The following is a 12747-nucleotide window of genomic DNA, read 5'->3' as shown; positions in this document are numbered from 1 at the left end:
CCAGCACCAACCAGGAGGAACACGGGTCCAATAAACATGTGGCTGCGCTAAGCCTCCCCAGAATCTTGTCCACGTCCTCGGGAGCCACAGGGTCAAACTCCTCCCAGATAATATTCTCAAGACCCGCCTCCATCATCCCGTCTGGATCCACCCAGTCAGAGTCCAAGCCTTCCCAAATTTGAGCGATTTTGTCATGCAGATACTGTGCAAAATCCTCAGCTTGACCCTGCTCGAGCAAAGTCAGCTCAACTTTTGCAGAGGCATCTGCCTGCAAATGGTCTGATTGTGTTTGTTAATGGATCTTAATGGATTCCTTTTTTATACATGTTTAGTTCTTTTTTGAAAGAGTGCTATACCTGATTTTAACTACTGATTTAGCATATTTTTGAAGAAGCCCTAAACCGATGTTTAAAAAACAGGACTAGCACGCTTCACAGAAGGTTGATACAATTAGATTCTGTTAGTGATGTGTTGCTTGGTCTTACACCAATTGATACATTAGATACTTTCCAATACTTCTACTAACCAGGTCTTGGTATGAATATACCTTTTATTGTTTATACTTCTTTCTGAGAAACACCATTCTGCCTGTTCCAGCTATGGCAACTTGCTGCAGCATGCCATTTCCCTTGCAGCATAAACCATAGTTATGCCAGTGCCAGAATGCTTCCTATACATCTATGACTGTCAGTTGTATTTTAATCACAGGTTTAATGTACTTTCAAAGGATCCATGTTGAAAAATAGCCTGAGTCTAACCTGCAGCCTGTTAATCAGGCATATTGGCTAAATCTACAGAGCATCTATCTTGCATCTGTCCGGCTCTACTGCACTACACCACATGTTAAGAAAAGCAGTTAGTGATTGCTTTTTTGGCCAAGAATGTAATGCTCAGAGGGAGAGGATTGAAGCCAGGAGAATCCACCAATCACTTCCATTAATTTTCCCCCATACTGCATTGAAACTGTAAGGACAGAGGAAGTACTCAATGGCCTTGAAAGCAGAGGCAGAATAGGACTAGACTATCAGGGCAGAATAGTTTATTCCCACATACTTAGCAGCTTGCACTTTGATGCATCTGGCTGGCTGTACACTAATTTAACAATACATTAGATGTATCCTTAGACATACTAAAGAATAATAAATGGACCTAATTATAAAATAAATCTGTAAATTTGTTATAAATAATTGAATGCTTATTGCTTGAAAAAGACAATCTAACATTAGGGGCTGCATTAGACCTGATGGCCATGAGGTCAACATATACTGAATATATCGCATAGGATTGTTTCATTAAAGAAGGCAGATGGAGCTTCTAGTAACAAGTAGCATCAGTGGGTGAAAAGAAAGAGATGGTACAGGAAGTGGCTAAAATAGTAGTCGTAGCCATTCTTCCAACGTAATATAGTTCCAACCTATCTCTGTCTATGTGGGGTCCTTGGTGCTCTCTGAATTTGGTTGTTTTCTTGCAGACATTTCATTACCCAAAAAAACCAGATAACATCATTAGAGCTGGTATTAGTGCTAGACTAGCACTAACTAACTAGCTAGTTTGGGTAATGAAACATTGGCAAGAAAACAACTAGGCTCAGAGAAAACCAAGGACCTGTCATTTCAACCCTAAGTTACAAATATTCTCCTTTATCTCCAATATTGTCCTTTATATCTCTATGCAAACAGTATGGTAAGATAATAGCAGGGATTATTTATTTTCCCATATCTTCTCTCTCTCTCTCTCTCTCTCTCTCTCTCTCTCTCTCTCTCTCTCCTCCCTCTCTCTCTCTCTCTCTCTCTCTCTCTCTCTCTCTCTCTCTCTCTCTCACACACACACACACACACACACACACACACACACACACAGCACTTAGTCAGCTGTTACCCTTCATATCAGATTGATTTGATTAATTGCATTGATCTAGGTTAATAACCTCTGGAGAAACGAGTGGTGGAATCAGGTTTTATATATTAATAAAGAAAACTTTTCTTAAGGAAAACATTTTACCTTTCAAAAAAGTTCTGTAGATAGATGGACAGATATTTAAATGGACCTACACAACTGTATTTAACTGTTAGAGAAAGGCATGGCATTGGATTTGGCCATAAGACCACGTATAAATCAAAAACTCTCTTCAGTCAATCGAAACTCAATTAACACAGCTAGTATTATCTAATCAATTAACCTCAATATGCAACATAACCAAATGATTATTACATTTACAACCTCAGTGTAAATCGTAACCTCATGAAATCAGAGCCTAGAATGATCATAGATGAATAATTTAGTTCTCAACCTCATAATCAGTTAAAAAAATAACAATCACCATTTTACATTTATTTGTTGACAATTCTTTTCAGCAAAGCAAAAACATGGGGTTTCCTTTGAATTAGAGCTGCATAGATGATAACTTTTTCCACAATTTAGATAAACACTCTAGAGGTGGGACGTCTCACTGACATAGAATTCACAGTCTCTAAAACAAAATAAAACAATTCCATCTATGTAGAATAAACAGCCTAGTCCTGATGAAAGAAGAGAATTTGGTCAAATATATTCAATACTATCATTACACAAACCAAATATAACATTATATACATATTCTTTGTTGATTTATTTGTAGCTCTTACTTAACTGTTAAAACCAATGATGAGTTAGCAATATAATAAAAGGCTGTTGTTTTATTATGTGTGTGTCTAATGCAATTCTGACTGGTTAAAATTATGGAGAAATAAAATCATAGACAGGATCTCAAATGTTATTAAGGATAGCCACTGTTCAATGTAGGTTCTGCTAAAGTAGTTAGTAATTAGGGTGCTAAGTTTGAAATCCTCATATTATTTTTTGTCATCAAATAGTAACCTTAGAAGAAGGTAACAAATAAGGAAACTATTTAGAGAAAGCCTGAAAATGTAATCATGTAATTATTTCAGCCTTCTGTGTAATCAATTAATATTTCTGATAGCAACCTTTGAAATAATTTTAAATTAAATCATCCAAAATGGGTGTGATATGGTTCTGTTTCCACTTTAAGCTCCCCCCCCTTTATTAATGACAATGTAAAATACCACCTTAAGTCAGAGATTATTTTGACAATAAATTGAAATCTTTATGACGGCTGTGATTCTTTAATACCGTTGAAGCTTTAAAAAAAATTGAAACCTTTTGTTGTGCTAATTGACTTGACAAATAGTTTTCCATACTCTCTACACTACAACACAGACACACAGACACACAGACACACAGACACACAGACACACAGACACACAGACAGACACACACACACACACACACACACACACACACACACACACATATTTAGCCAATTGTATATTCATTCTAAATTTCCAGTTTTTGGAAATTTAGAGTAATGGATACCTATCAATATGCTCCCTTGCCATATCAATACATGCAGAATATTATTTTTTAACATTGAGAATAAATGGTATTACAATTGTTATGAATTGTCTCCAAAGAGTCCATTATAATGGTATTATTTTATTTTGTTGCAAATTTTCAAATAAGAAGCCAATAATTTTCCCATTTCTTTCTCTTTGCTCCAAATATGTGTTTCATTTTTTAAAAAAACTATCCATACTCTCTTTAGCAGTTCATCAAAGTGACAAATCAAATTCATAAAGGCCATTATTATTATTATATGCATCAAAGCTCAGTCTTAGGTTTTTCTTTCCTACAATCAAATTAAACTGCTGCTTATCAGATCTTTGCATATATTTCTTCAATTGCCATGTCTTTTCTTGAGATCACCTGATTCGACTGATGTGTTTTAAAGCAGAGAGACACACTTTTTGTGTTTTCAGTTTTACTTTCACACAAATCTGTATTTTAACTGAAGGAATTTATTCTATTTTATAATACATGTTTTGCGTCATTTGCCTTATTTTGTAATAACCCATGCTTGTTGAAATAATAAACAGGAATTTCTGAAGATAATGTTTATTTTCTGTATGGACCCCCTAGCTTGATCCAGATGCCTATCTGCAAATAGGTTAGTTACAAAATCATTATTGGTTCTCTCATACTTGGTAGAGCTAACTATGCATTTGACAAAAGAGTCCTTGCCATTATGTCAAATGCATAGTCCTTGCCCTTTGCTACAAAAGGGTTTATCTAGAAGAGGGACAGTGCCAAAAAGACATTTCAGATTCTGATGTCTGGTAAGAATTTCTGAAGTTTTGCAACCTCACTTTTTATTTCATGTCTTTAAAATATTTCTCTTATGTTCTCAGTTACAGCATGAATGAACTACACAAATAAAACAGGAAACTGACTGAGCATTGAGGCCAGAACTAAAAATCTAAATGATTCATACTGAAATGTCATGAAAAACCAAAGTAAACAAACCTGAAAAGAAAGAGAGAGAGAGAGAGATCTTTTTGTTACTATTTTTAAGTATATCATCGTGTTAAGGAGTGACTTGCTGAAGTCCCTGGACAGAGCCAGAAAAGAGAAATGGTCCAGGGCTGTTGAAAATGTAAACATTGCCCATTCTAGCAGGGAAGCCTTGCCCCTTATCCAAAAATTGGATTCATCATCCACACTGTAGGAAAACATTCTACCATCAACATGGACTCCATAGCTAACACTGCAATCCCTTCTTCCTGTCTATGGCTCAAGTCAAGGCAACAGAAATGTTTAGCAATGTACCTTATTTAGATGGTGTTGAGCCATCTTTAATGTTTGAATAACCCCTCCTGAGAGCTCTTGTGAGAGAGGTTGTTGTTGTTTCCCTGGGTGTGGGCTCTGTGTTCAGGGTGATGCTTCCATGAGCCCTGGCTGGGAGGATGTTTCTCTACTCTGGGTGGTTTGGTTGGGCCATTTCTCACCATATGCCCAGATTCTCCACAATAAAAACATAGTGCCAAGTCTCTATGCCTCTGATTTGTTCTGTAGCTGGTGATTTCCTTGGCATCCTATTTGCATGGGTTCCTCTCCCTCATGCTCAGTCCCTTTTGGCATAGTGTAGAGAAGGATGAATAGTTTGGTGTGGTGCTAGTTGTCTGCAACATCCAAATCGGCCTCAAATCTCTTCTAAACATGAGTCAATGATAATACAACTTGGTATATTTGGTTTAGAGTCTGTAGAACCCCTTGTCTAATGAGCTCAGTACTGATTTGGCCATTCAGTCCTTCTCTGAACTAAGCAATTAGAGCTGCCTCATTCCGGCCTATGTCTACTGTGATTAATTTGAATTTTGTTATGTAAAGTCTGATCTTTCTATGACCCTGTTTAAGCTATGAATTTGGTAGGTCACTATAACTTCTCTTATTGGATCTCTGAAGTGGCTCCTAAAATTAACCATGAAGTTATTCATAATTGAGTCATTGGTTTCAATGATCAAGAGTGCCTATTGAGCTGCTGAGGCTGTCAGTAAATGCAGTACAAAGCAGATGTGTGACTGGTGAATTGGAAATTCTGCCGTTCAGGTTCACATAAACAACTCACATTGCACTATGAAGGTTCTTATCCTTTCTGATTCTCCTCCAAATCCATTTGGCAAGCTTCCATGACTTCTTGGAAATACGAGTTACACTTCTGGAGCTGCTGCAGGTGTCAGAGTTACAGTGGTGTGGGCTGCACCAAATCCTATGTCTGTTGTACTGGTTGGTGCACCATTGCTGACAAATTGCATAATTGGTTCTCCATACCATCCTGACAGCGTAGAACAGTGTCTATAGTTGTTTTGTCAGCTCCTGCTTCTGCTTATGAATCACATGCAATGTGGGTTAACAAGGTAACAGAATAACAGAGTCGGAAGGGACCTTGGAGGTCTTCTATTTCAGACCCCTGCTCAAGCAGGAGACCCTACACCATTTCATTTTTTTCTGTTCTGCTCCATTTGAAATTTTTGTGAGTTGAAAAGTTTAATGTCAGGTGCAAAATGAACAGGTCCACACCTGAAAGTTTAATTTAACTGATTTATTGCTAAAGCCAATACACAGGAAAAGGGTGGCTCAGTGACTTAGATGCTGAGCTTGTCTATTGAAAGGTCGGCAGTTCAGCGTTTCGAATCCCTAGTGCCGCATAACGGGGTGAGCTCCCATTACTTGTCCCAGCTTCTGCCAACCTAGCAGTTCGAAAGCACGTAAAAAATGCAAGTAGAAAAATAGGGACCACCTTTGTTGGGAAGGTAACAACATTCCGTGCGCCTTTGGTGTTTAGTCATGCCAGCCACATGACCACGGAGACATCTTTGGACAGCACTGGCTCTTTGGCTTTGAAACAGAGATGAGCACCACCTCCTAGAGTCGGGAACAACTAGTGCATATGTGCGAGGGGAACCTTTACCTTTACCTATAATTAGGAATCTTCTCAACTAAAAGTCAGCACCTGGTTAGAGCTAGATAAGGCTCAGTGGCAAATGTAACTATAACAAGCACACAGTGTATAGATCACGAAATGTTGTTAATTGAGAGTCACTAATTATAATGTATATAAGAAAAATAGAAATAACCTGTATGTACATATGAGGTATACTGATACCATAAAGCTGGCTATTGTGATAGAAAATGGAAAAACTGTTTAATAAAAATTATTTTTTAAAAAAAGGCTCAGTGGCAAGGGGGGAGGGGCTAAACTTAGTTTGTGGCTGCGTAACAACTCTAAACTGATGCCTCTTTTTATCCCTCCCCTTAGCTCTGGCAGTCCTTCTCTTACAGCTTGTTTCTTTTGATGAAGGTGGATAACATCATTGTGTGATTTAATCTGCAGGTGGTAGTAGACTCAATTATCACTGGGTAGATTCAAGCATCCCTATTCCTAAAGAAAAACAATAACATTATTTCCTAATTAGCTTGATTCATGTATAGTGGTGGTCCAGTAAAAGTCATGGGAAATTCATCCCCAACAACTTTTGCCTGGGATAAAAGAAACTGGTTATATAAATCCAAATTCTGAAGATCCTGGGGTGCTGCCAAGGTTTGCTTTCAGCAGTATCCCATGATACTTTCATGGGACACAGAGGATGCCATTTGCAACATTTGACCAGCTGTTCATGTGCTCATCTTCTGAATGCAAGAAAAATGCTTCTGAGTTTTAAAAAACAAATGTTGATAAACAGTTTAGCTTCTGTATTCATTAACATAAATAGATAGATGGATTTTATTTTTGCCACATTTCCTCACATTCTTTTTATGGGAAGCCCTGAAATTCCCTTTATTTCCAGGCAACTACATTCTCCTTCCTGTTCACTGTCTCTTCCTTTAATAGCCCTTGGCTAGATCTCCACACTCAGCCAGCTGCCAGCTGCACTAAGAAAGCAAAGAATAGAAAAGCCACCATATTAAATTATTTCCTCTATCTCTAAAGAAGTGGTTAACATATCATGTAGGAAATTCATCCTCCACGCATCTGCATTCATGCCAAAAGGGTCACACTAGAATCCGCTCGGCCCTGAAAATCTGTGCCACAATACTTTCAGATGCTCTGGACTAGCATAACTAAATGACTGTCAGATGTGAACTACAAATCTCATTGCCTCTCTTTTGAGGTTTTTGCACACAAATTCTCATATGCAGTTTGTTAGTGACCTCAGTGATTAGCAAATAACACACACACACACACACACACACACACACACACACACACAAATAAATTGAAGCATTACTGTTTAAGACAGGAAGGTGGTACAGAGATTGGTGAGGGAGGCAGATTATTGGTAGCTCACTTCCTTCTATCCAGGACATAGCACATAACCAATATTTGAGCAGAGTCTGCAGGATTGTCTGGGTTGCTACACATCCTCTTCAAGATCTGTTTTCCTTCTTACCTTCTGGAAGGAGGTTTCATGGTATCTGAAGCAGAACATCTAGATTCAGTTTTGTTCCATATAGCATCAACCTTGTGAACTCTCAAGCTTCCTCTTTCTGCTACTATTCAAAATGGACAGTGATAATGTATGTGTGTGTGATTTGCTAATCATCGTGCATGTGCGTATATGTATATGTACAGTGCAAGAATATATTTATGTATCTATATAGCACGTGTATATGTCTGTTATGTATGTGTTTGGGTAGCTATACACTTTCTCTTGAAGAGCAGGCAACAGAATTTCATTTTTAATGTGGGCCAGTGTGCTTACACTAAAAAAAAAGTCAATAAAAGTTATCATCTTATCTTATCTAAATTATATATTATTTTATTTTTTTCTGTATGCTGCCTTTATTATTTTTACAAATAATAACTCAAGGTGGAGAACATAGTTTCTGCTTTAGACCAATTCCACAGTTTTTTTTTTAATGGCATCCTGTAACAAGAATAATACAGAAAAGATTGCATTTGGTGATTACTTTACTGCACTAATGTTGAGGTTATATATTATAAGGGCAAAACGGGATGTTCTTTGGAGCAGGGGTCTCCAACCTTGGCAACTTTAAGCCTGGAGAACTTCAACTCCCAGAATTCCCCAGCCAGCAAAACTGGAGACCCCTGCTTTGGAGGACACATGACTGGTTTAAAAGCAAGCAAGCAAGCAAACAAACAAACAAACAAACAAGGCTCCAGAGTTGAAACACAGCCTCTGAAATGCTGCAGTTTCTCACAGCAGTCACTATTAGGGAGGCAGTCGGCAAATCTTTTGTCTTTCTTTTTTCCTACAAGTGAAGAAACAACAGATAGAGAAAAAATTGACTGCAAAAATAACCTTCAGAGAAAGGGTTCACACTGCCTTTTCCAGCAGCATTTCATTTTATTAAAAAATGAAAATAAAAAAGTTAGCATATTCTTGTTCATAGCCCAGGTTACAAAAACTTTCCAATTCTGTCTCTTTTGCATCCAGGTAATAAAAAAGGGCAGGGCATTATAAACGCAGCAAGATGCACGGCAAACAAATTTAATAAATAAGTAAATTAAATTAAATCAAACACTTTTATCAACTTTTCAGGGCAGACAACAAGGCTTTTTCTCCAAGTAGGAGAAATGACCACATATGAACTCTTTCAAAGACCAAGAACACAACAATTTTTGACATTCTTCCATTCCCAAAAGAGTCATCTGAACAATCCTCCTCCTTTCTTCCTTAAGTCATGCAGCAGTTGGTTCTCAACTATACAGCTACTTATGTATATGGATATTTGCATTTAAAATAATACAGATTTGATCTTAATGTCTAGTTTTGCCCTGGGTTACTGGCAGCAGATTTCCAAGATTCCAGAAGAGATCTTTATGTCATTGGTACTGTCGAAGTCCCTGAATGTTTCAAAACAGAACTCAATTTTTATATTTTCTAAATACAAGGTGGGGAGCCTTTTTCAATAGCTGTTGCCTGTCCTGGCTGTGAGTGTCTACATTTTTCTAACTTCTTGGATCTCTAACTGTAAGAATGTCATGAAAAAATTCAGAGTTCAAAGCAATAAAATAATTTCTTACATTTTTAAGTACTGATATTGACCACTGTCATACATGTTTCTAGTTTTGTGCACAGATAAAGGAAATGCAGCCCCTCTTGGACCTGTCCAGAGTTTCAGGACTTAAATCATGTCACAAATATTTGCATTCTGTTTCTTAAAACCATTAGAGCAAATGGGCCAAGGCTTTCCATTCAACTCCACATCTTTGTTCATTGAATCAGATGACACCAGATGATTAATCTTTTTCTGTTATTGACACAGAGCTTCCAGAAATGTTTGAGCTTCCTCCATATGTCAACTTGGGACATAAGAGAGATCAGATTTTCCTTCTGTATTACCAGTAAAACCATGCTTGCTTATCTGATTATAGCCTTCTGGGTTTCTACCACTGTACAGTTTTTACCATTGTAGTGGCGGTGGTGGGAGACTCCGTCCACCCACCCGGATGTCATCATGGACGCTCTGCACAAGCACAGAAGGTTCTGTGCATGCGCAGAAGCGCCGTGCATGAGCAAAGCAAGCGTGCATGTGCACACACTCACAGTTCCGAACCGGTAGCGAAGGTAAGTGGAACCCACTACTGCTCTGTTTTGTAAAATATTTGACTTTTAAGTTTTATGCTGCCAGAGATGGTCTAAAAGAATTAATAGTCTTTCTTTGTTCCTGAGATCAGAGGCTCAGGATCAGGCTAGAAGACTTGCGAAAGACCTCTGAAGCTCTGGAAGACAGTACCTATTTCAATCAGGATTCTTTTTAAATTGAAATTGGTTGCCGGTGGTCCTCTGGATCCGCTTCAAGGTGCTGGTACTCACCTATAAAGCCCTTCATGGCATGGGCCCGGGGTATCTACAGAATCACCTCCTACCGGCCTCCCACCGCCCAGTGCGCTCACATAGGGCTGCCCTCCTCTGGGTTCCTTCGGCTAGACAGTGTCGGCTGGCGGTCCCCAGGATGAGGATGTTCTCTGTGGTCGCACCGACCCTCTGGAATGGGTTGCTCACCGAGCTCCAGACAGCCCCCGACATCCGCACCTTCCGCGCCGACCTAAAGACATGGCTTTTTCACCAACTTCCCTGATCTTTTGTGGATTTTAACTTGGGGATTGGGGATTTTAAATTGGTTTTAATATTTTTAACTCTTATTTATTGTCGGGTTGTTTTATTGTTGGGAGCCGCCCCGAGTCCTGCGGGAGAAGGGTGGCATATAAATCTGACAAAATAAATAAATAAATACATAAATACATAAACTCTATTACTGACTTATATTTCTATAGCTTATTATAGCTCCTAGTGCTACCTCTCACAGCTCCTATGTCTAGTGGTACAATGGCCTACAAGGTTTCTTCTGCAAGAACAATAAAACAGTTTTTTCCCCTCATTGCCATATTGATTTTACCAGAAGTGGTAGAAAAATTTTGGAAATGAGGGGGCATTTAAGAAAACTTAGGAAAGTTGAGTTTAAAGCTTCAATGTTGCTCTAGAGTTAGCATTTGACCTAAGACATTTATGGTTCTTTACATGTAAGATATTAGTTTCCTCTTTGCAGAAAGGTAAAAAGATGAACAGATCAGTAATAATAACTACCATTATACGATCACATTTTTAGTTTTTTAATTTAAGTTTTGCAAATCAACTCTTACTCAGGTCAACATACCATCTTGTACTGATTTCAGCATAACCTGATCTTTTAAAGGAGAGATTAAATATAGCCATATATGAGTAAGAACATCCATTTACAGGCCATAATTTACTGCTAAATAAGAGAATTGTGCATGAGGTGTGGGGGTGGTTATTTGGTGAATCATTTTCTTCGAGGTCAAGTAACAGTTGAATTCAAGTGAAGATTCAAAAAGTTCATGATATTGCCAAAAGTCTATCAGCATGGAGGTGGCTCCTTTTCTGGCAAGGGGTTAAGGGTCAAACTACATCCAAAACCATTTACTAAAACATTATTAAGAATATCACTCTATATTAAATGATGGAGGGAGAAACTTGTTTTGGAAAATCAGACATAGCTGTGGCTGTTCTAGAGTCTCAGTTTATACCTAATTTTAGATATAGACCACTGGGTGGTGGATCATTGTTCCTTCATCTCCACCAACATCATTTCCTGACCATATGACTCAACATAGCTTGGAGAAGATCTTGCTGGGTGGTAAGTGCTGAGAAATTAGAGAACATTTCTATGTTCTCTGCTTCATAATTGCAGATTCAAGGGCACAATTTCACTCTGAGTGGAACAACTTGCTCAGTCAGACAAGTTTCATGTTTGTTTCCCATATAATGTTGGCATACTGCTTTTATTCCATGGCTGACTCATTAAGATGAGAATATGGCATTAGCACATTTAGGCTTTGGGATTTATTTCAGCCTTTCCAACTACCTGTTCACAATAACCTGTATATGCATGTGACTCAGCCTGGCTCCAGATGTCAAGGTGGAACAATGTAAATCAAAACAGATGTTCATTTCTCTGTGATACAAAAGTCTGAACTTGATCAGTTCCAGGTCTCCATGAGTTCCAATTTCTCTAGAGCAGCAGCATACTGCAAAGATCTCAATAGTATCATCACCATCAGGTGATGATATTAATTGACACAGATCAGGTGTGCCAAAGTGAGGGCCTGTGGGCTGAATGCATCACATGCAGGCCACGCTCCACAAAGGCAAAAATGTCATGATACGTCACGTGACGTCACGTGACGTGATCAAGTTTGACACCCGCGATCTAGATAAAAAGAAGAAAGTTGCATTCAGTAAGAGACAGATCAATTCTTCAAATTAGAGCTTTACAATTAAGCCACCATTAGTCATCCATAATCACAGCATTTTGTAGGTAGAGAGGTCTTAGAAATAAGAAGAGATCTTTTATTTATCCATTTGCTCCAAGCAGCTGCATATCATCGTCTAACTGCTTGTCCTGAATGATTATGTAACATTCTTTTCTGAGTTGAATGAGCTGGCTAGTTGCTAATCTGTTTTATTGAAAAGACCCGCAAATGACAATTTATATTACCACAGCAACCCTAACAAATCAAAATCCCTGTATTTAGAAAATGCCATCACCTTTTTTCTTACGAACCCACTGTTGTTGTTTTTTCTGCATTGACTTCTTTGAATTTGGCACAGGTGTTTGGAAACCTATATTTAATCTCTACCCCAGAATTCAAAGGGATATCTCATACACTGGACTAATTAGTATAAATTTGTTAAGATCATATTCACGCAGGTAAGGTTTAGCAGTTCAAAATTAAGTTTGGGCATGTCTATGCTTGCTAACTTTGAGAGCTCAGTTGCCATTTCTCTGACCAATTTATTTCAAACCAGAGCAATAGTATTCTTTTTCATACATCTCTGGAGCTTGCAGGCATATTGTCCTCCCATT

This window comes from Pituophis catenifer, unplaced genomic scaffold (genome assembly GCF_029215685.1).
Source record: "Pituophis catenifer annectens isolate HBS135680 unplaced genomic scaffold, rPitCat1.0.hap2 SCAF_1, whole genome shotgun sequence".
NCBI lineage: Eukaryota > Metazoa > Chordata > Lepidosauria > Squamata > Colubridae > Pituophis > Pituophis catenifer.
The sequence above is the reverse complement of the archived record's forward strand: the minus strand, read 5'-3'. Positions refer to the sequence as shown.